This window comes from Typopeltis vanoorti, chromosome 7 (genome assembly GCF_054136105.1).
Source record: "Typopeltis vanoorti isolate ZY-2024b chromosome 7, IOZ_Tvanoo_1.0, whole genome shotgun sequence".
Taxonomy (NCBI): domain Eukaryota; kingdom Metazoa; phylum Arthropoda; class Arachnida; order Uropygi; family Thelyphonidae; genus Typopeltis; species Typopeltis vanoorti.
The window spans coordinates 157,901,259-157,926,996 of NC_143555.1; the positions used below are offsets into that span (position 1 = coordinate 157,901,259).

Below are 25,738 nucleotides of genomic sequence, written 5' to 3' on the forward strand. Positions count from 1 at the left end.
CACTTCTTTTGCCACTTCTTATCGACATTTCTTATAAGTTTGTTGACCTCTCTAGTTTTGTGTTCTCCATAGTACTGTTCAATGTCTTTGCACAGGTTTTCCAACCATTTGGCTTTATCAGATCTTGCTGATTTCCATACTTCATTGCATTTTTGATGGTATAACTCATCTGATGACTGAGTTATCTCTTTTAAGTTTCAGTTCTCTTTTCTCTTGTGCAAATTTTAGGGTTTCCTGAGTTATCCATTTCTTGTTGATCTTTTCCCTTTCAGGAATTACTTCCTCTACTGCTTTTTTTAGCACTGTAGTCAGTCATTCTGCTCTTGTATTAATATTTTGTTTTTCACTTGGGGTCATAAGCTTAGTTTCCAATATGTGCTGATATGCTGTTCTTAGCCTGTCTTCATTAAGTTTTGAGATGTCTCTAGTTTTTTGAAACTTTCCTTTGTACTTCTGATTGTTTTAGTCTTATATTCACAATCACTAAGCTGTGGTCTGAATCAATATCAGCTCCTTGGAATGATCTGCACTGTTGAACTCAAGTTCTCCATTTCTGGTCTATTAATATCAGGTTGATCATATACATGTGTTTGCCATCGAAGGAGCACCATGTCCATTTACCACAATCCTTTTGTTGGAATTTGGTATTGCAAATCATCAAGTTCTAATCCGTGGCAAATTACTGAAACATTTCTCCACGTTCATTTCTTTCCCCATATCCAAATTTTGCCATAATCTTTTCCCATCCTGTGTTATTTTGGCCAATCTTTGCATTCCAGTCTTCTCCAATGATGAGTATATCCTGCTTCATCACCTCATCAATTTCTAGTTGTAGATCCCTGTAAAATCTCTCAATGTTTTCATCTGCACTCTCTGCAGTGTGTGCATATATTTGAATGGTCATGGTATTAAATGGTTGGGCACTAAATCTTGCAACCATTATTCTTTCACTAACTGGTTTGTATCCAATCATTGCCTGACAGGCCTTGTTACTTAGCTGGAAACCCACGCCTGCTTCATGCTTACTTTCATTTCCTGACCAGAGAACTCTTCCACCATGTGATTCTCCTGACAATGTCTATCTCATTTCTGAAATACCCAATATATCACATCTGTATTTCTTCTTGAAGCAACTGCAGTTTTCCAGTTGCCCAGAGTGTACGGACATTCCACGTACCAATTGATATTTCACTCTCCAAACAGGTTATTTGTTATACCGATGGATCGTTAGACACCAACATGATTAATGGAGGCGCTGGTGTTCTCCTTCTACTCCCAAAAGGTGAAAAATTTTCAATAAAAGTTGGATCTGGGAGAATCGCTTCCAATTTTACCAGCGAGCTTTATGCAATATATAAAGTACTCGAAGCCTACTTAAAATTATCATCATCTCAACAATCTGAGGGAATTGTAATTTACAGCGACTCAAGATCAGCTATCGAGGCAATCAAAAATGGCAATACCAAGCACACACAAGACACCTATAAACTCTTAAATCAACTAAAGTGTTTAGGAAAAAGTTGCAATTTCCAATGGATTCATGCTCATGTAGACATTGATTACAATGAAGCAGCCGATAAATTAGCAAAAGAGGCAAGAAACTCACATGATAACTCTCTCCGATGCTAACACACTAGCAAAAACTAAACTAATTCCACTGAAATCAGTGATACTACAACAAATTCCCAAAATTAATGCTGACAGAAAGACCACCACCAAGATAGCAAGACTACGAACAGGACATTATAGAGGAATGAGGATCAATACAGATGATACGAGAACATATAGAAACTGCAACAACTTCCCCAATGCCGAACTGACACCCACTCACATCTTTACCTGTCCAGTAATTACAGCAGCCTTGCAAGAAATAGACCTTATCCTGAACAACAACTCCATACAAATAAAATCATCGACATAGCCAAAGCAGTTCAAGGAGCATACGGAAACATCTAAGACTCTTCAAAGGACAAGACAACAACAGGTCTGAGTTTGATTTTTTGTCTTTGTTTTCAGTAACCGATTTTTCCATCCAGCTCTGATAACTCAATTGATGACGCAGACCTTGTTTCACCGGAGGACGTCCGAGCCGGCATGAGTTTATTCTTTTGTTCTTTGGAATCTGATTTCAGTCGTGTTTTCTTTTTAAGGTCAGCACATCGACACTTATCTGACAAACCTTTAGTCTTCCTTGAAGAGTTTGGGAGAGAATCAAGGAGCATATAGATTTAGGCTTAAGGCAGCCTAAGCTCACCTTGACGCAGTACTGTCATTGGACTTCTGTGGCATTTTATAGAGTTACAGGAGTTTTCCATTAATTCACCACGTCCTGTTAGTATTGCCGCTTCTTGTCCGGGACTGCTTGTTGGCTATTCGTAGCTAGCCACCATTTCTGGTGGCCATTTCCCGATCCCCAACCTACGGATCCGTCCATTGGCATGCAGCTTTGCCTCTCGAGGAAAGACCCCAGATCGGATATGCACAAGATTATTCAGTTACATGAACTTCTCTAGTACCACCAGATATAGCACTCTTTCTGTGATACAACCCACCATGCAAGTTGAAATAGCGAAAAGTAGTGACAAGATGATAACCTGGTATAATCATGCCACTTTGGCACACACACCAACAAATGATCGAATTTCAATATTCATATGTGATCATTCATTTTGCAACACATTAATAAATAATTAAATAATTCAAAATATGTTCAAATTTTTTGTTAAAAGAAGTAAAATATGTATATATTTATTTCAGGAGAGATGCTTGCAATTTGGATATCGCTTACCCAGGTATATTTCCTTAGTATTTTTTTTTATTAAATATGAAGCATTCATTATTATTTATTTCATTTATTTTTATTTTTATTTTTTGAAGAAGATTTTCATTTTAAATTTCATTTCTCTAGTTTAACTCTCCCTCCCCTTCTCTCTGTTTGTTCCTATTCAAAAGCACAAGAAATATTACAGTCCATAATTTTTGATATTAAGGGTGTGTTGACTGGGTTCTTTGCTTACAGTATGATAAATTAGTGGAATGGAATCCCAGAAAGTTGTCAGTGGCCCCAATAGTGAATAAGTTTAAGGAGGGGTATCAAGTGAATAATGTTTGGTGTGATTCTACTGGAATGAATTTTTTGACTTCATGGAGACCTTCTTCATCCCATGATACACAAAGGACTGTAGAGTAGATATTAGGAAATGTTTTTTACAGAAATCTTCAATCAACTGAAGAATTGAACTTGATTGACACTTCAAAAAAAGTGTCAATCAAGAACTTAGAATTTTCTTTCAGCTCTGTAAATAAATCACAGGTCAAACATTATTATTATTATTATCCTAAGACCCCCATGCACTCATTTACTCATCTACGAGGTCTCTTTTTTCATACATACAGCTCATCATATCATGCCTTAAACACATTCAAATTCTCTCTAGACACCACACTCTCAGGTAATGCATTCCAATCATTCACAACTCTCCATGAAAAAACCTACTTCTCACTCCCTTGCTTACACCCTTCAGGGATGGCCTCTTGTTCTCTCCCATGATTTTATGAAAAACCTTTTCAAAGTTGATGCTATATAAACTCCTTACCAAGTTCTATATCACTATCATATCAGCCTTCTTCCTCCTATTCGCTAGAGTCTGCAAATTGCATCGTCTCACCCTTCTTCATATTTGATTCCAGAGAACAGAAACTATTATAGTCAATCAATTCTTGACTATCTGCAACATCTCTTCATTTTTTTGGAAACCAGGTGACCAAATCTGTGCACCTGCAGTCCATATGTGGCCAATCAGAGCCTAATACAATATTACCAGAATCTCCTTCCTTGTAGAAATCAGTGTCCTCCACATTTGCCAGAATATGTTGTGTTGTCCTAAAGTTTGGCAATATGGAATCTAAATTTTTGATCTTTATACACTATGATCCCAAAATCTCTTATATGCTCCACCTCCAAAAATATATATCCCCATCAAGAGTAAATACTGCATCCATATTGGATTTCTAAACTTTGAACAACATTGAACTGGCATCCCACACTCATGCATATTCATTCAGTCTATTTAAATCTTCTTGTAAGGCCACAACATTAAACCGATTATATATTTGGTTTAATCCTTTATCCAATTGTAATCTGCATCTGCAGTATTTTCAGCACTGGGACAACTCGTGGCAAAGGTGGTATAACTTCTCCACTTGCCTTAGCACATCTCCTTGCAGACATGTATAATGCTATGCATTAAGGACGGATCACTACCCAGACTGGGTTCGACCTTTATTGAGGTCTCATCAGTGGGAGCCAGACCCAGAGATGGTGATACTAAGGTGGAAGTAATGGAGAAATTATATTTACATATAATCCAGAGAATTTTAATAATAATGTGACACCTTTTGGCAACTCGTATATAGAAATATGACTTCTCCATTACTTCCACGTTTACCACCTCTGGGTCGGGCTCCCACTGATGAGTCCTCAATAAAGGTCGAAACTGGTCTGGGTAGTGATCCTTCCCTTAATGCATAGCATTATACATTTCTGTAAGGAGATGTACTTTGCATTTTGGGATACTAAGGCAAGTGATGAGAAGTTACACCACCTTTGCCACGAGTTGCCCCAGTCCTCAAAATACTTAAGATGCGAAGTTTGCTTATACTTGGATAAAGGATTAAACCAAATATATAATTGGTGGCACAGCCAAGTGAAAAAACTGCCATCAACTGAACATCCCCATTCATCTCTTCTCCAGTATTATCATCATACAGGTTAAAGCAATTCTAGTTTTAAGAGAAACTTGTGCCATAGTTTTATACGCTATATACACGAAAACGCAAGATGAAAGTATTATTTATTAAATATACTGCCATCTATTTTAGTCTGAAATTAACAGACAATCGTCAGTGGTTTAAAATAATTGTTACAAGATAGAATGCAAAGAATTGATTTGTTCAAAATAGAACGAGCCACATGATGCTAAATCGCTAATAGCGTTATTCTTTCCATGAAGAAACGGTTAATCATAAAAGCGTAAAATAAATTGCATATATATTGTGAGGCCAGGGTTATTATATACTCATCAATATATTTAACACAAAATGAAGGTTGAGGGTATATTGATGTAAAAAGAATATCTTCTAAATGCTCTAAATAAAAGGTGACTAAAACAGGAATTCTACATCTTTACTCATCATAAGATCAGTAGGTTTTATGGAGATATTTTTTAATTTGTCTAAGAAATCCGAAATTTTTTTTTTTAAAAATGTCTCCATAAAATCTACTGATCTTATTGTGAGTAAAGCTGCAGAATCCCTATTACAAACAAACTTCTCAAAGAGATTTTCAGATACTTTCTGAAATATTCCCACAAGATATTGTAAAACTGTTCGCGTTCGTGGTGCATTCTAGATACTTCATTTGTCAAAACAAATTCTACAACCAAGTAGAAGAAACTGCCATGGGAAGTCCATTCACCCCTGCTTTAGCCAACTTTTATTTAGCGCATTTAGAAGACATCCGTTTTTCATCAATAACCTCAACCTTCATTTTGGGTTAGATATAGCAACAATATTTTTGCAGTGTGGCCTCACAATATAGATACCTTACCAATGTTTTTAGCTAATGTAAACACTTTACATCAAATTCACTATCGAAATTATTATTATTATTATTATTATTCAGGCCTCCAAGGAGTCAAAAGACTCATCGAGGGAGGTCCTTCCTAAGACATAAAGTCTGTCAAGACTCATCGAGGGGAGGTCCCCCCCCCTGAGAAACACAAAGTCTACCATACCACTCTTTAAACTCACTGACCGTTCTCGCTTCCACCAATCCATCAGGCAATGCATTCCACGGCTCAACCACCCTCCACACAAAGAAACCACTCCTCACCCTCTTGCTCACAGTTTTCTTTCGTAACTTCCAGGGATGGCCTCTTGTCATCACTCCTTCCTGCTGTTCAACCAAGTGAAAGAACTCCCCAGTGTCAACCCTGTAACCACCTCTCAACAGTTTAAAAGTCTCAATCATATTGTTAATATTTAATGAATTTATTTATCCTGTAGGCGACTGCGCCATTGTTAATATTTAATGAATTTATCCTTTAGAGGCTGCGCCATTTTTATTTATAATGTGTATTATAAATAATATTTCATTTACTAACAATTATTTTTATTTTTGACTCCGAGTGTCCCTATATGTTATTATATTTGCACAAAGAGTTCACTCCAATTGGTGCAATGACTTTAACTCACTTTTTCAGAATCCAGCTAATCATTGACTCAATACCAAGTACAAAATAAACACATTTAATAAAACTTAAAACAACATATATACACTTCTAGTAAAAATACATAACTACAAATACAGATTAAATGGATCCAAGGCCTTATTTAAAAAATACAAACTTACTCTTAAGACAAAACACTTTTTCTTTCACAAATCACAAAAAAATGTTTATAGTCTTTTTCTCTTCCTGTTAAGGCTATTTTCCAGAAGTTACAAGATTCTGTACTTCATTTTCTTAGGATCCCTTTAAAATTCCGTTTTACTGCCGCACACAAAACAAAATCAAGTTCCTTCCTACTTGAATATATCTTGGCCAGTTTATAAAAGCTTAGTTTCAAGATTTCCCTTTTTTTTACTTATTCCTTCTTGAAACATATTATTTCCACTATTCCTTTTTCGGAATACAATATGAAATTTCCTTTTGACTGCTGCACACAAAAAATCAAGTTCCTCCCAACTTGAATATTCCTCGGCCAGTTTATAAAAACTTAGTTTCAAGATTTCCCTTTTCTTTACTTATTCTTTCTTGAAACATATTATTTCCACTATTCCTTTTTCGGAATACAATATAAAATTTCCTTTTAACTGCCGCACACAAAAATATCAAGTTCCTCCCAACTTGAATATTCCTCGGCCAGTTTATAAAAACTTTCCGAACGCTCTCTTGTTTACCACTGTAACTTGGATACGCAACGCTTTCTTGTCAGCTGTCAATCAAACATCAAGTTCACTCCGGGAGCATGCGCACTTCAACAACGTTAGAAACTACGCATTGTAAAAATATGGCTGACTCGCTGTATCCACCAACGCTGAAGAAAGTCTTTCACAAACACAAAATTCAACAAAAAAATACAACAAACTTTCTTATAAATAATACAAATAATCAATTAAGTAAGTACTTCAATATTTTTACTTTCTTACATATTACTTCTAACATAATATTTTCATAACGAGCACATCACAAGTGCAGACACTGCGTGTATGAAAACAAAAACTAACAAGCAATATTAATACGTAAAAATATTCAGAATTTTTTTAATATGATTATTTTTACATCAGTTTCATTTTTCTGTGAAAAAAATTTTTTTAAATATTTAACCTACGTCTAAACAAAATTTCAATATTTATTTCTAGATCGTTATATTTTAAGATCTAATCTAATTATCTAATCATTATGTATATCTTCTGAATCACTAGTTTCAGAATCATCTGACACTAGAGATAATTCTGAACTTTCTTCTTCCAAATTAGTATACTTAAAAATTTCATTTTTATACCTTTCAAACACTTCATTTAAACTATTTGAATGATGTCTTAAATCTATAGAATCATCACTATCAGAATCAGTTTCTACAGGTTTTTGTGATTCTATAAGTTTCTGGGATTCCTTATCCTTACTAACTAAATTTGAGGTATTTTTAACTTCCCTTTTCTTATTTAATCCCATATTTATCAACCTATGAAATTCCGCTATACTTTCATCAATATTAGAATCAATTTGATTATCATTTTTCCTACATTGTACATCATCTGAAACATGTGTCTTGGGAATTCTAAAATTTCTTGTATTTTGGTTCACTTTACCAAAGTTTAATTTTTTCTTTCGCTGCATATTTGAATTATGAATATTAGATCTATTCCCTTTCCTATCATTTAACTTTGAATAAGATTCACAATTAGTATTAGGAAAACTACATTCATCCTTCAATATTTTATTCATATTATCACCTAAAGTAACTAAATTTTTATTTCCCAAAAAGTACCTTTTTAATCTATCAGAGTGTACATTTAAATTTTTACTAGGATTATTGACATCTTGAATTCTAAAATTCACAGGAGAAAAATTGTCTAAAATTCTAAATGGACCTAAGGCTTTCTTTCCTAATTTCCCAACTCTTTTAATACTAGATTTATCATCTAACAATACTAAATCACCTGGTACAAAAGATTTATATTTTCTAAAACGATTTATATATTGTCTAGTTTTCTGAGCACTTAATTTACTTATTTCACCTACTAGTCTATGAGTAGTGGAAAACTTATCTATTACTAATTCTAAATATTTATTTATATCACTGTATCCTGTATTTGGAATAACTGAAACAAGTTCATTAGGAAAAACTGGGTCAAAACCATATAATGCAAAAGATGGTTTTTCCTTGATAGCAGAATGAAAAGCAGACCTATATGCAAATAATGTTTGAGAGATATGTGTATCCCAATCATTCATTTTGGTGTTTGCCAACTTTGAAAGTATTTGCTTTATGTTTCTATTTAGTCTTTCACACATACCATTACATTGCGGATGATAAGGTGTTGTAAAAATCTTCTTAACATTAAGCAATTTACATAACTGTAATAATAGTTCAGATGTGAAATTTACTCCTTGATCTGAAAGTAAGGTCTGAGGAGTTCCATATCTACAAACTATCATATTCAAAAACTTTCTTGCAATAGTTTTTGCAGATTGGTCTTTCATTGATACTGCTTCAGGAAATCTAGTTAGCATGTCTGACTACTAGAATATACCTATTTCCTTTTTTAGTAATTGGTAGAGGACCTACTACATCAATAGCAACAGCTTGAAATGGTCTAGTTGGAATTGGAAATGGTTGTAAAGGAGCTTTTCCTCTAAAAGGGGATCTTATTTGGCACTTATGGCATGACTTGACATACGTGAGTATATCACTCTTCATACCTTTCCAGATGTAACGATCCTTTATTCTTTCCAAAGTTCTAGAAAACCCTTGGTGTCCTGCTAAGTCAGAATCATGGAAAGTATACATAATCCAAGGAATCATTTCAGTTGGTGCCAATATTTTCACCTTCAACCTTCCATCTTCCATTTGTCTAGATAAGAGTAACCTATCTTTATCTAAATACAAGTTATCCAGATTCAAAAATGTATCTAGTTGAGTTTCCTCTTTCAATACTGCTTCATAAATAGTTTTTAGTATGAGATCATCCTTCTGAGCTTGGATAATCTTATCTTTTTCCCAAATTTGTATACTAGGATCTTTATTCTTTAGAGTTTCAATATTAAATACTTGATCACTATCACTAGTATCTAGAAAAACTTCAGGAGACTGCTCTAATTTTCCACTGTCACCTGATTTTCTGTCCAAACAGCATTCTATTCCACACAATGATACTGTATTATCAACAAAATTACACACAAACCCATGACATTTCAGAAAATCAATTCCAAATATTATTTGTACATTTGGATTTGAAGATTCTGGAAGAACAATTAATGAATGAGAAACTTTTAATGGAAAACAAGGAATTGAAATAAAGACATTGATTTGCTTATAAGCTGAAATTTCAGATTCAAATATTCCTTTTAACTTAATTGGATTGCTTAAAACTGAAATATCATTTGGAATTAGAGATTTAATTTTGTTAAATAAGCTATAAGAAATGAGTGAAATGTGTGCACCTGTGTCAAGTAAGATATCACAAGGTACATCTTCAATAAATCCTTGTAATACTGTTAAAGGATTACTTTCATTAGCATAAGGAGCTAATGCTACATCAAACTTTCTTTTTTGGTTAGAGCTGTCTTTGGCTTTACCCATGTTTAGTGAATAGTTTGACATTTCTGTCCTTGCCAGTATAATATTGGAATAATAACTAATTCCAGATTTACTTTTATTCTCTGATTTCTTATTTTGAAAACAAGATCTATCTCTAACATAACAATCTTTAGCAAAATGACCCTGTTTATTGCATCTAAAACATTTTGGAATGTATCTTCTATGAGATGCTTTATTCCTATCAATGTCATCAGATTTACAAGAAAAAGATTGATTATCTGTAAGATTTTTCGATAATGTTAAATCCGACATCATCTTAAACAGAAGTTCCTGTCCTTGTACTATGGGTCTCTGTTGTCTTTCTATTTCTTCACTCAGAAATGTTTTCAGTTCCTCATATTTTTCCAAATCATGTAATTTTACCATGGAATCAGATTCTGGAATATCTTTAGTAAAATTCACAGAAGTTTCCTTAGACTTTTTCTTTTTATTTTCAGCTTTACCCTTTTGAAGCTTTTCTTCTCTCATTTTATCAGTACCCACAATGCTAGAAGAATGAGTTTGATTATGCTGAAAAGAATTTACTTGCTTATTGCTTGAGGAATGAAAAATATCTCTTAATCTTTCTTCCTTTTCTTTAACAAGCTCAAAACATTGTTCAAGGTTTCTAACTTTTTTCTTATACGCTGTTTCTTTTAAATTATCCTTGAGGCCAAGCCTAAATTGATTAAAGAGCAACCATTCTAAAGAGGATTTCTCTTCAGATGAAATATTAAATCCATGAGCAATGGTCCACAATCTATGATAATATTCAGAAATAGATTCCTTATTACCTTGGATACACTGTTGAATCTTCCAAATGTTAGGCCCTAATTCTCTTACATTTGAAAATTCTGATATTAGCAAACTTTTAAAGGTTGCATAATTGTCAGTATCTCTTAGTAAAGGAGATGTATTCAAAAATGTTTTGGCTTTTCCCAACAATTTATTACGAAGTATAATTAACAAGTGAAAATCTGACCAATTTCCTAAATCTTTAATTTTTTCTGCATACCTAAAAAATGTTTCTATGCTTTCACTACTATCACCTGAGAAAGTAGGTATTACTAAGGTTGGATTTATTAACCTAAAAAATTCTTCATCATTAACTGAAGGAACTTTACTACTAATATTACTATTTTCTGTAGCCATTTTTTTTTTATTTGAGTCAAGATTTGCCTTTTGGATTCTAAAATAGTTTAGTCATAACCAATTATCCTGTCGTCGACTGCGCCATTGTTAATATTTAATGAATTTATTTATCCTGTAGGCGACTGCGCCATTGTTAATATTTAATGAATTTATCCTTTAGAGGCTGCGCCATTTTTATTTATAATGTGTATTATAAATAATATTTCATTTACTAACAATTATTTTTATTTTTGACTCCGAGTGTCCCTATATGTTATTATATTTGCACAAAGAGTTCACTCCAATTGGTGCAATGACTTTAACTCACTTTTTCAGAATCCAGCTAATCATTGACTCAATACCAAGTACAAAATAAACACATTTAATAAAACTTAAAACAACATATATACACTTCTAGTAAAAATACATAACTACAAATACAGATTAAATGGATCCAAGGCCTTATTTAAAAAATACAAACTTACTCTTAAGACAAAACACTTTTTCTTTCACAAATCACAAAAAAATGTTTATAGTCTTTTTCTCTTCCTGTTAAGGCTATTTTCCAGAAGTTACAAGATTCTGTACTTCATTTTCTTAGGATCCCTTTAAAATTCCGTTTTACTGCCGCACACAAAACAAAATCAAGTTCCTTCCTACTTGAATATATCTTGGCCAGTTTATAAAAGCTTAGTTTCAAGATTTCCCTTTTTTTTACTTATTCCTTCTTGAAACATATTATTTCCACTATTCCTTTTTCGGAATACAATATGAAATTTCCTTTTGACTGCTGCACACAAAAAATCAAGTTCCTCCCAACTTGAATATTCCTCGGCCAGTTTATAAAAACTTAGTTTCAAGATTTCCCTTTTCTTTACTTATTCTTTCTTGAAACATATTATTTCCACTATTCCTTTTTCGGAATACATTATAAAACTTCCTTTGACTGCCGCACACAAAAAATCAAGTTCCTTCCAACTTGAATATTCCTCGGCCAGTTTATAAAAACTTAGTTTCAAGATTTCCTTTTTCTTCTGTACTTATTCCTTCTTGAAACATATTATTTCCACTATTCCTTTTTCGGAATACAATATAAAATTTCCTTTTAACTGCCGCACACAAAAATATCAAGTTCCTCCCAACTTGAATATTCCTCGGCCAGTTTATAAAAACTTTCCGAACGCTCTCTTGTTTACCACTGTAACTTGGATACGCAACGCTTTCTTGTCAGCTGTCAATCAAACATCAAGTTCACTCCGGGAGCATGCGCACTTCAATAACGTTAGAAACTACGCATTGTAAAAATATGGCTGACTCGCTGTATCCACCAACGCTGAAGAAAGTCTTTCACAAACACAAAATTCAACAAAAAAATACAACAAACTTTCTTATAAATAATACAAATAATCAATTAAGTAAGTACTTCAATATTTTTACTTTCTTACATATTACTTCTAACATAATATTTTCATAACGAGCACATCACAAGTGCAGACACTGCGTGTATGAAAACAAAAACTAACAAGCAATATTAATACGTAAAAATATTCAGAATTTTTTTAATATGATTATTTTTACATCATCACCTCTCCTTCTTCTATCTGCCAAACTCTGCAGTCCACATTCCCTCAGCCGATTTTCATAACTATCCTTGTACAGTCCTGAGACCATCTTTGTCATCTGTCTTTGCATCTTTTCCACAGTTAATTTATCCCCTTCAAATCCTGGTGACCAAATCTGAGAACAATAATCCAAGTATGGTCTGATCAGAGACTTATACAACGGAATGATAACCCTCTTATCTATGCAGGTCAGTGTCCTTTTCATAATTGCAGCAATTCTCTGTGTTACCTTCACCACCTTTGCAATTTGTCCCCTAAACTTCAGGTTTCTATCAATCATCAACCCCAGATCTCTTGTCTCCCCAACTTCCTCCAGTATAACTCCTCCCATAGGGTATGCAGCATCCCATCGATGTTTCCCAAACCTCAAGACCTTACATTTTGCTGAATTAAACTGACACCCCCATTCATTTGCCCATCTATCTTGCTTATTCACCGAGGTGACAAAATCAGATGTAATAGTCGAGTAACTGAGTGATTACTTTTCAAAAGTCTATCACCCAAGTGAGCACATCTCTGTACCTGCAGCAATAACTAATGTGGGAATTGAAGCTAAGAAATCAGAGGTATTTAATATATTGCAAAATTTAAATGCAAACACTGCTGTAGGTTTAGATGGAATATCAGCTCGGGTGTTGCATGAATGTGCAAATGGATTGTCAGTCCTCTTAATGGATATTTAATTTAAGTTTGAACTCTGGTATGGTTCCTAGGGAGTGAAAGTTAGGCAAAGTGGTTCCTTTGCATAAGGCTGGCTCTAAAACTGCGATAGTTAATTACAGATCAATCACCATCTCAGGAGTAGTGGTAAAAGTATTGGAAAAATTGGTTAAAGACAAAATTCAAGAATGGGTGGATCAGGATGTGATACTCTATAGAGGCCAACATGGTTTTGTTAAAGGTAGATCCTGACTTAGCAATCTATTAACTTTTCATAATAAAATGACACCTGAGTTGGACAAAGGAACTGGCTACACAGTGGTACTTCTGGATTTTGCTAAGGCTTTTGACAGAATACCCCATGGAGCACTGTTATGCAAATTGGAGCAGATGAGAATGGATACTAAATTGGTGATATGGATACGAGAATGGCTCAGGGAGAGATACCAGAAGGTGGTGTATGGAGGAGCCGAGTCCAGGATGAGGCAGGTGACCAGTGGTGTGCCTCAGGGCTCTGTGCTTGGGCCATTGTTGTTTAATTTGTACATAAATGATATAGGAAATTGCATACGGGGATATATTCAATTGTTTGCTGATGATGCAAAGTTGGGTAGCGCAATAAAAAATCAAGCTGATGTTGAGAGTTTGCAGGATGATTTAAATAAGCTGGTAGAATGGGCAAAAGATAATGGATGCCAGTTCACTGTGGAAAAGTGTAAAGTCGTGTATTTTGGGATTAAAAGATTACCAGCTGTGTACTACATTGATGGAATGGTACTCCAAGAGATTGATGAGGCTAGGGACTTAGGGGTGTTGGTGGATAGGGAGATGAAGTTCTGGGAACACATTGCTAAGCTGTCCAAGATTGCACATAGGATTATTTGGTTGTTGAGAAACACACTGACATCCAGAGATAAAGAGGTTATTATTCCTCTTTATAAAGCATTGATACTTCCACATTTGGATTACTGTGCTCAGGTCTGGTCACCTGGATTCCTTGGAGATGAGGAGGCTGGGAGAGGGTTCAGAGAAGAGTGACCAAGCTGGTAAGTGATGTAAACAATGCTCCCCACATTGATAGATGGAGATCTTGTGGATTGCAGAGGTTGGTTGATAGGCGGAGAAGAGGGGATATGATAGAAATATTTAAATTACTGAAAGGTTTTTATAGGATTGATGTAGGGGAAATGTTTCAGCTGTGTGATAGTGATGGAAGGACAAGAGGTCATGCCTGGAAATTAAAGAAGAGTTTGGTTAACAAGGGTGTCAGAACAAGGTTTTTTGTCTGGAGGGTGTGAATGAGTGGAATTCATTGCGTGACTCAGTTGTGAGTTCTTCATCTGTAAATGAATTCAAGAAGAGAATGACATATATTGTTTTGCTAGTTTGGTCTCCCACGATGAGTCCTGACTTCATGGAGATATGCGTAATAATAATGATATTATTCAAGAATTTTCATTAATGAAAATTAGAACAGTTCAATTAACTAAGTGATTTTTCTTTCTGTTTAAATATTTATTTAACTATTTCTTTACCTAATAATGTTTAACATGTTCCTATTTTATATACAGTAATACCCTGACTTACGTCAATGCGGAGTTATGTGGTTTCGTATATGTACGTATTCCCGTCCTACTTCACGTCTCACCATTAGTCATATCTTTCCGGCTCTGGCTGCATTCGCCAGTGTAGCACATGCTGTGAACAAGCACTGACGTGTTTTGCATGGTCTCCACAATTTTTATAGTCTGCAAACCTTGCGATTGTTTAATGTTATGTTTTTGATAAAAATTTTATCACATAAAAAATAATAATGTTGTCCAAAAGAAGTAAGTCCTATTCTTCTACAGCTACCAAGAAAAGAAAAACATTGACTTTGGAAACAGAACTCAACATTATTAAGGATTTTGAAGGCAGAATGAAAATTTGTGAGCTAGCAAAGAATTTTGATCTACAGGAATCCATAGTAAGAACAATTATAAAAGATAAAGAAAGAATTCTCGCTGCTGTGAAAAATGCCCAATCATTGAATTCAAGCATAATTCATAAACGTCGTGGGATTATTGGTGAAATGGAAACGAAGCTTAAATTATGGTGTGATAATCAAGTGAGAGTATAAAATTGTCCAGTTGATCAAATGACAATATGTAGTCAAGCCAAGCTGATTTAATTCTAATCTAAATCTGATTGCCTGGCAATTAGATTTAGAAGTTGACAGTGAAGATGTCAGCGAGCTGTTAGACTCATATGTCAGACATAACAAGCTCCTTGTTATGTCAGACATAACAAGGAGCTTACAAGCAACGAGCTCATAGAGATGCGTGAGCAAAGCGCCACTGAAGAGACCGAAACCCGAGATCCAGTTCTACCAGAAAAGCACATGACAAATGCAAAATTTACAGAAGGTCTCAGTTTAATTAAGAAAGGTTTACAGATTTTGGAGCACACAGATTTTAACGAGGAATGAATTGTAGTCACAAGGCAAGGAATAAAATATTAGATTTTATGAAACCATCGATATCGAAATAACTTTCTTTTTATTTTATGTACGAAAAATTACAATTATGATTCTACAGTAATTTTTAAAAAAATAGGTGCTTTGGTCCCAATTAACTAATATTTTGTATGTTTGTATATATAAATTGCATGCAAAATTATACCCCGAGTTACGCAAATTCGTCTTATGCTCTTTTTGTTGGTCCGACCTATCGCGTAACTTCGGGGTTTTTCTGTACTTGTAAGTTACTATTATTTATTTATTTTTTATATATTTATTTATTATTTATTTACTTTACTTTTTTTTTCAAATTAGTTTTGTTGTTTTTGTTCCCTTCTTGTATGTTTATTGTTTTTATACATTTTTTGTAATTTCTGCTTTTTGTTCCATAAACTTATAATTAATATATTTCGTATTTCATTTTAACTCACTGATGCGTTTTTATAATGTGATTTTTTATTTGGGGGAGGGGTATAGGGGTGCCAACTAAAGTTTTGCACACAGGCGCCGGACACTTCTGGTGCACCCTGCACTGATGCTACCCACTTGGAGCATCAACCTTTATTACACTGTGTATCCTTAGTTTCCTCATTTCCCTGTTTGTCTTGCACACTTGTTCTCTCATTCTCTACACTGATGCTATTTATTTCTTCATTCATATGCCCACTTGTGATATTTAAAAAAAAACTTAATATTGAAATTTTTTCGGGAAATGCATTCTTCAGTCAAGTGACTAATTATATATTATGTAAGATTGGTTCAGACACCGAATATTCTCCACTACCAATATCTCCAGTGGATCTTTTCGTATAAACAACCATTGCCATAACTAGCTTTTCATTTGGATAGAAAATTCAAAAAACTGTGTTCCAATTTACCCTTTATCTTCCTGTTTCCCTGTTTATCTTGCACATTTGTTCTCTCATTCTCTACACCCATGCTACCTACATCTTCATTTATAAGCTCTACTTTAATCTCTTATTTCTTACTCTCTCTCTCATTCACATTGCTTCTTACTTGCTCAGATTCATTCTCTGCACTCATTACTCTCCCTTCCAGCAGCAGTACCTCCAAAAGACTCAAAAGAAACCATTGAAATGCAGTCCGTCATTCATATACAGTTTAATTCTTCCTTCAGACTATTTCGGACATTAATAAACTGCACTCCCTCTTTTATATATCTCTTATATCATTCTACAGCTGACAGATTCCTGAAGTGTTCAGTTTTTGTTATCCTTCAACCAGATTAAACTCCCCTGATCACGATCACGTGACAAAATAAAATCATGCATGTATTATTCTGTTTTCATGCATGTATTTATCATAATTCTTGCTCTCTACCTCACCTCATCACTGTTATACCTGGGCAACACACTGACTACCTTTCCTATCACACTAATCAACAACCGTCTGATATCCAGTCTATTTTCCTTGTTCCCAATGAAGTTCTTTGTTCCTACTACCACTACCACTCCTTTGCTCACTTACTCCTCATATCCAATGATTCAATTGCTCTATTCATTTTATCCCCCAGAAAAGTTTTCTGGGAGAAAACTTTTTCATACTGACATCATTTTTTTGATCATGTTCTCTCTTCCATATGTATCTCCAATTTCTCTTCATTTCACTCCACACATGCATCTTCTTCACCAACTCAGCTTTCAAATCTTCCTTCCTTTTTTTTTGCTGTCGTTCACTCTCACTGTTTAATTCCCAGTCTCTCTCTCTCTCTCTCTCTCACACACACACACTTGTTTGCCATCAACTCCACTTGCCACATTACCATTAATTACACCACTCTGTTTTTCAACATCGTTATCGCCACCAATTTACATTTAATTGCCACCAATTTACATCTAATATGGAAATTAGAATTGGAAGAAACTGTTATTGAACAAATAACGAATTACAACTATCTAGGTATACAACTGAACTGGGAAAGAAGGCCACATCTAGAAGTCAGAGAACAAGTTGCAAAAGCTGCAAGAATATCAGGATGTTTGAATGAAGCAATATGAAAAAATAAACATCTTAGAATGGAGACAAAAACCAGAATTTATAAAGCAGTAAATAGGACATATAAGCCTGAAACAAAACCAGACACTAGGAAAACAAGACAAATGTTAAACACAGGTGAAATGAATATATTAAGAAAAATATTAAATAAAACTAGATTAGATAAAATAAAAAATACAGATATAAGAAAATAATGTGAAATACAAGCAATAAACAATTTGGGTTGCTACCTAATTGTTTATTGCTAATTGTTAATTTGAACACGTGGAAAGAAGTGAAGATAGAATAATAAAACAAGTCTATAGTTGGAAACCAAAGAATCAGAGAAGAACAGGAAGATCTAGAAAAAGATTAAAAGATACTATTAAAGAAGATGAAGTCTTGGCCACAACAGATATTACATCTAATGAATGAAGAAGAAGATCATCACCACTTTATCATCAGTCAAACTTTTTTCCTCACTAGCACTTCCACACACTCTCTGAACATTCACACAATCTTCAGCTGTTGTGTCAATGGCATCATGTTCCCTACAAATATTTAAACTATTTAAACAAGCCTCATAGTCGATCAGAATATCATGTTTCCTACATACCCACACTCGTTCTTTTGTTATTCATCTTCTGTCATGCATACTGCATTCACAGCACAGTACCATTTTTGAGAAATCCATGCTGTTTACTATCTCTTCCGCGCAGACCCATGCAATGATTTTCCTTCCAACGTCATTTTGTATCAGTGTGCTAACAAAAACAATGAATTTATGATATCACCTAAGAAATTTATCTAAACACCATTTCGCACTCAAATATCTCACAGTAATATGCAAGTACAATTTAGACAATATCGGCACACATTTAAATAAAAAACGTACTTATCTTGATGCAGTCCACATGACAACCAATGTTTAACTCACTCCACCTAGCATCAAAGCTTATATTGTCTATCCAGTTTATTCTAGATCTGCCTCTTTTTTGAGTTCCTGGAAAAAGTCCTTCAAGTACTTGCATTGGTAGACTATTTGATCTGCTGATATGACCAAGCCACGTAAGTTGTTTCCTTCACATCTTAGTTATGATGTTATCTCATGGACCAGAAAAAGAATTGATTCTTCTCTTAGTTCAAAATTTGTGATGTGATCAGTGTTTGGTATCTTTAGGAGTCGTCTGTAGCACCTAATTTCAAATGCCAAGAACCACTTTTCATCTACTTTTAGGAGAGCCCAAGTTTCACTTCCATATAGTAATGAATTAACTAATATGCCAATAAGGCGAAATCTATTGGTAGTTGCAAGCTTCTTATCTGTCCATAGTGGTTTTAGTTTTTGAGTGCTGCTATTGCTTTTGCAATTTTTCTAATATTCTGTCTTGATTTGCCATCTTTATTAAAGACATTGCCTAGATATTAAACTGATCAACTTCTTCTTTGGGTGTATCCCCAAGTAGGATTTTTCAGTTTCAGCTACAGTACTTCCTTCTTTTTCAGAAGTATGGATATTTGTCATTGTTTTTGATTTTTGGTATACCACAAAAGGAAATACTACTCTATAACTTTAATAATATATAATGTAAGAACACTGGGAACTCAGGAGAGAATAGAACTTGAAAACGAACTGAGCAAGATAAAGTGGGACATTATTTGACTATCAGAAATTAAAATAAAAGAGGTAAACTGTCGTACAATACATTCAGGCTTCTAGTAGTAAGACTTATACGTTGGTTAGACATAACTGGTAATTAATTTACGGAATTAACAACGCATATGAAGTATTTAATTAAAGATAACTTTAATGAATCACTTCTATATTTCGGCAATGTCACATTGCCATCTTCAGGAACATAAAGATATGGTATGTGCACTAAGGAACTAACAAAGCAAATGAGGAAGAATGTAAGAAACTAATTTTGTTCCTAAAGTCCTAATGGTGCCCTCTTGCAGGCTAATTTGGTAGTCTTGTCAGTTGGGCTGAAGTTCTCATAATGAAAGTCTCCCAAATTTGGGGCAGTTTCATGCACCCAAATTTGTTGAGGTTAGGAACGTTTTTTAGAGCTGCTGAAGATTCTTTGAATAATCTTTCGTATTTAAACTTGCTGCGATGGATTATTTTTGTTTTCTTCCAACGAATTTTATGGTGGGTATCTAAGACATGGGTATCATTTCACCAGTACAGCCGCTCTGGGTTGGCAGACCATGCCTTAGATACCCACCATAAAATTCGTTGGAAGAAAACAAAAATAATCCATCGCAGCAAGTTTAAATACGAAAGATTATTCAAAGAATCTTCAGCAGCTCTAAAAAACGTTCCTAACCTCAACAAATTTGGGTGCATGAAACTGCCCCAAATTTGGGAGACTTTCATTATGAGAACTTCAGCCCAACTGCCAAGACTACCAAATTAGCCCACAAGAGGGCACCATTAGGACTTTAGGAACAAAATTAGTTTCTTACATTCTTCCTCACTTGCTTTGTTAGTTCCTTAGTGCACATACCATATCTTTATGTTCCTGAAGATGGTGTGAGAGTGTTGGACCTGGTTATTGGTTCAGAGGTTATATGCATAAGTAAGGTGACCTCGTTACCTCCAGTTGGTGAAAGCGATCATGTGGTATTGACTTGGGAGGTTGCAAAATCTGTGGATTTTTCTATTAAGAAGGGTTATGTACGAAACTACAGGTTAGGCAATTATAACAAGCTTCGGAGTGAGCTTGCAGCCATCCCATGGCAGAACATATTGCAAGGGAAAGATGTTAGCAGTGCTTGGGATAAAATCAGCGGGTATCTGAGGAAAGCAATATCAGATTGTGTCCCCATGGTCAGGAGGTCAAACAAGGCAGGCATTAGATGGATGAGCAGTAGTATCAAGCTTGAACTACAAAAAAAGAAAATGTTATGGAGAATTTACAAGGAGAAGGGCGATCAGGACACCCATGAGCAGTACAAGGCTCAAGCTAGGAAGGTTACCAGCATAGTAAGAAAAGCTAAATCAGATTATGAGAAGACCTTAGCCAAAGAGATCAAGGGTAATCCCAAAGAGTTCTTCCGCTATGTGGCAAGTAAGAGGAAGAATGACTTCGGAAGGATAACCTTAGTGGGTGCTGATGGTATTGAGGTGACAAAATCAGATGTAATAGTCGAGTTACTGAGTGATCACTTCTCAAAAGTCTATCACCCAAGTGAGGATATCTCTATACCTATAGCAATACCTAAGGTGAGAATTGAAGCTAAAGAATCAGAGGTATTAAATATATTGCGAAACTTAAATGCAAACACTGCGGTAGGCTTAGATGGAATATCAGCTCGGGTGTTGCGTGAATGTGCAAATGAATTGTCAACCCCTCTTACCTGGATATTTAATTTAAGTTTGAACTCTGGTATGGTCCCTAGGGAGTGGAAGTTAGGCAAAGTGGTTCCTTTGCATAAGGGTGGCTCTAAAACTGCAGTATTGAATTACAGACCAATCACCATCTCAGGAGTAGTGGTAAAAGTATTGGAAAAGTTGGTTAAAGACAAAATTCAAGAATGGGTGGATCAGGATATGATACTCTATAGAGGCCAACATGGTTTTGTTAAAGGTAGATCCTGCCTTAGCAATCTATTAACTATCCATAATAGAATAACATCAGAGTTGGACAAAGGAACTGGCTACACAGTGGTACTTCTGGATTTTGCTAAGGCTTTTGACAGGATACCCCATAGAACACTGTTACGCAAATTGGAGCAGATGGGAATGGATATTAAATTGGTGATATGGATAGGAGAATGGCTCAGGGAGAGATACCATAAGGTGGTGTATGGAGGAGCCGAGTCCAGAATGAGGCAGGTGACCAGTGGTGTGCCTCAGGGCTCTGTGCTTGGGCCAATGTTGTTTAATTTGTATATAAATGATATAGGAAACGGCTTAAAGGGAGATATTCAGTTGTTTGCTGATGATGCAAAGTTGTGTAGTGCAATAAAAAATCAAGCTGATGTTGAAAGTTTGCAGGTGGATTTAAATAAGCTGGTAAAATGGGCAAAAGAAAATGGATGTCAGTTCAATGTGGAAAAGTGTAAGGTCTTGCATTTTGGGATTAAAAGATTACCAGCTGTGTACTACATAGATGGAAAGGTACTCCAAGAGATTGATGAGGCTAGGGACTTAGGGGTATTGGTAGATAAGGAGATGAAGTTCAGAGGACACATTGCTAAGGTGTCCAAGATTGCACATAGGATTACTTGGTTGTTGAGGAACACACTGACATCCAGAGATAAAGAGGTTATTATTCCCCTTTATAAAGCATTGATACTTCCACATTTGGATTACTGTGCTCAGGTCTGGTCACCTGGATTCCTTGGAGATGAGGAGGCTGTGGAGAGGGTTCAGAGAAGAGTGACCAAGTTGGTGAGTGATATAAAAAATGCTCCCTACGTTGATAGATTGAGAGCTTGTGGATTGCAGAGATTGGTTGATAGGCGAAGAAGAGGGGATATGATAGAAACATTCAAATTACTAAAAGGTTTTTATAGGATTGATGCAGGGGAAATGTTTCAGCTGTGTGATAGTAATGGAAGAACAAGAGGTCATCTCTGGAAATTAAAGAAGAGTGTGGTTAACAAAGGTGTCAGAACAAGGTTTTTTGCCTGGAGGGTGGTGAATGAGTGGAATTCATTGCCTGACTTTGTTGTGAGCTCTTCATCTGTAAATGAATTCAAGAAGAGATATGACAGATATTGTTTTGCTAGTTTGGGTCTCCCGCGATGAGTCTACTGACTCCATGGAGATACCCGTAATAATAATAATAATAATAATAAAGATGGCAATGTGACATTGCCGAAATATAGAAGTGATTCATTAAAGTTATCTTTAATTAAATACTTCATATGCGTTGTTAATTCCGTAAATTAATTACCAGTTAATACATTCAGGCAATATACTTTACTGAAAAGGACCAGAAGAGTCAAGATCTAAAGGGGTTAACTTTCTTCTAAGCAACTGAAAATGTGATACCGTAGCTTTTGTCAAATTAAAGATTAATGACAGAACATATATCAAATAATACAGGTTAAGTTTACTACCCAACAAGTGAAAGTGATGATGATGAAATGGAAATATTTCATGCAGATATCAAAACAGCAATGTCAAAATACAATAGTCATGAGAGATTTCTATTCTAAATTGGGAGTCAAGAGGAATGATAATGAAAGGTGTAGGAAAATATGGATTAGAGTTTTGGAATGAAAGGAGAGAATGCCAATCGATTTCTTGCAACTGACTAACTTCAAAGCTATGAACACATTCAAGATAAGACCCGACAGAAGATGGACTTGATTGGGCCTGGATGAGACAACAAAGAATGAAATATATTTCATACTTTCTTCAAATATTCATATCTTTAAGGATGTCATCATCATCATCAAATTCCTGGCATGTACCCTGAAGGGGTGTACAGGATATGATAGTACTACATGAAAAATTTACATCATTACTAACTTCCTGTCTACAATTTTCCTCCAAATCAGTCTGTTACTTGTCAAGACTCCAATACTATCGTTACCAGATCTTATATTTCTATCATCTAAGGCACATTGTACCTTATCAATCCACCTATATCTTGGTCTTCCTCTGGGTCGTTTTCCTGCCAACCTGGCAGAGAACACTTGTTTTGCTAATCTTTCCTCGCCCATTCTGATTAAGTGACCATACCACCTGAGATTAGCTGTGCTAACGCGTTCCTGGATGCCAACAATGTCAAGTTCTTTCCTAATATCCTCATTTTTAATATTATATTGCCATTGATGCCATTTGTTAATGCCTCTAATCTTTCTCAGGACTCTCATATGTGCGGTCTCTAGTCGTTGGTCAAGTGTTTTACTTCTGACCCAGCTCTCAGATCCATAAGTTAAAACTGGTTTGAACACTGTCTTGTATATACAGCTAACAGGCCCGTTTCTACATTTTGTGGGCCTTGTGCGAAATGGAAAAGCGGGGCCCCTGAAAGTTAGTAACATTTATGGAAATTTTAAATAGAAGGCCATCTTGTTAATTAATTAATTAACATGAAACATTAATGTTTAATTTTAAAACACATGAAAAGTATTTATGCACATAAATAAACAAGTATGCTCTTTAGCATCAATTTAAATAAAGGGAAAAAATGAGTTAAAAAATAAATGTGTTTGTATGTACATGATATATTTTTTATAATGTAAGTACACATTATCTTATAAATATTTATAAATATGCTAGAACAATGATTTATTTAATAATATACATAATAATATAAAAATATTAAAAAAATATCCATTTTTACTATAAAGAATGAAATATATGCATAACAACATATAAGATTTAAAAGAAATCTTAATATATTTAAGATTTCTTTTAAATTTAAGATTTCTTTTTATTTAACCTAATGCGCTTATCAATAAAATCATTTATAACGCTATCAAAATTCAAATTTTTTTGCAATTTCATGCTCTATCGATATTATTGCCAGGGACGACAAACGTTCTTGAGACATAGAAGAATGCAAATAGGTTTTTATTCATTTTAATTTGGAAAATGACCTTTCTGCTGATACCACCATAACTGGACTGGTCAATAATATTTTAAATGTCATAGTAATATTTGGATACATATCGAGCAAATTATTTGCAATTATGAATTTTAAAATATTAATGGGTGCATCTTCTGGAACAATATTTCTAAAAATAATTAATTCATTGTAAAATTCAGATTCATCAATATCTGTATTTAATTTTTGGTACAGCTGTTGCAGCAAAATTTTAATTCATTTTCTCTCATTTTTCTTATTAATTTCATATCATAAAGAAATCCAAATGATTTTTGGTGAATTTCATACAATTCAAATATTTTTTTGACAGATTGCACAGCAATATCTAAAATTACAAAAAAGAAATTTATCCTAAAATTATCTTTCTTATCACTTATGTGTGATTCATCAGGCGTTTCATAATCAAAAAAAACTTTTCTTCGACGTACAGGACTTTTTTTAAATTTAATTTCTATTTCTAATAGATTTGAGAGTTCTTTAGCAATCTCAAAATAGCTATCAAATCCTGATATTCTCTGCTCTTCAAAGTACTGCACTAACTCTTTATTATGTTTAGTTGCTACGCCTGTGGGAATATTTGCATTTTGTAATAATTTACTTACTAAATTAACTTTTGACAAAAGCTCATACCAAATAACAAGGCTTAGTATAAACTCAAATGAATCTATTTGTTCATATATTGAAACCACTTCTACTTTGATAGTATAATCCGATGCAGTTTTAGATAATTCTTTTAGTGCATTAAAAAATTCTGGAATTTGGAAACGTACTGCTCTAACTGATTCTATTCTACATTCCCATATTGTATCACATAACGGTTTTGGAGTTAATTGTTTAACAAAGTTTGTTAATATGTCCCAACGTGAAGTTGAGGCAGCAAATAATGTATATATATTTTGTACAACATTAAAAAAAATTATAGCTATAATTGATGATTTAGCGACATCCCCTAAAATCAAATTTAAATAATGACAGGTGCAAGGAGTATAAAATGCCTTTTCGTTTTCATTTAAAATATAAGCACGGACTCCCTTATATACTCCTTTCATATTTGCTCCGTTATCATATCCTTGCCCTCTAAAATCTGACAAATTAAGATTTAATTTATTCAAAAGTGATTTTATATTTTCATATATACCTTTACCAGTAGTGTCATTAGTTGTTAAAAACGTCAAAAAGTGTTCACGAATTTCAATATCTGCTTTAAATATATGTAAAAATCTAAATATTAATGAAATTATTGAATAGTACTTTGCCTGTCGTATCATATTTACAATATTTTGTTGAATTTTGGTTCCCATATCAACAATTAATTCATTTTGCACAATGGGTGAGAGATACGAATTTTGTTTCTTACCTGTAATTTTTTTTTCCTGAACATTGCATTAAATGATCTT

The 25,738-nt window shown here is 34.2% G+C and overlaps 1 long non-coding RNA gene across 1 annotated transcript in view; it reads left to right on the top strand.

Annotated features, from left to right (window-relative positions):
• The first annotated feature begins 2,755 nt into the window (after positions 1-2,755).
• Positions 2,756-25,738, top strand: part of LOC150105239 (uncharacterized) — a 112,393-nt gene continuing 89,410 nt past the window's right edge. The window contains exon 1 of the long non-coding RNA XR_016548599.1: positions 2,756-2,792. This is a non-coding gene — a long non-coding RNA (uncharacterized LOC150105239). The remainder of the gene's footprint in view (positions 2,793-25,738) is intronic.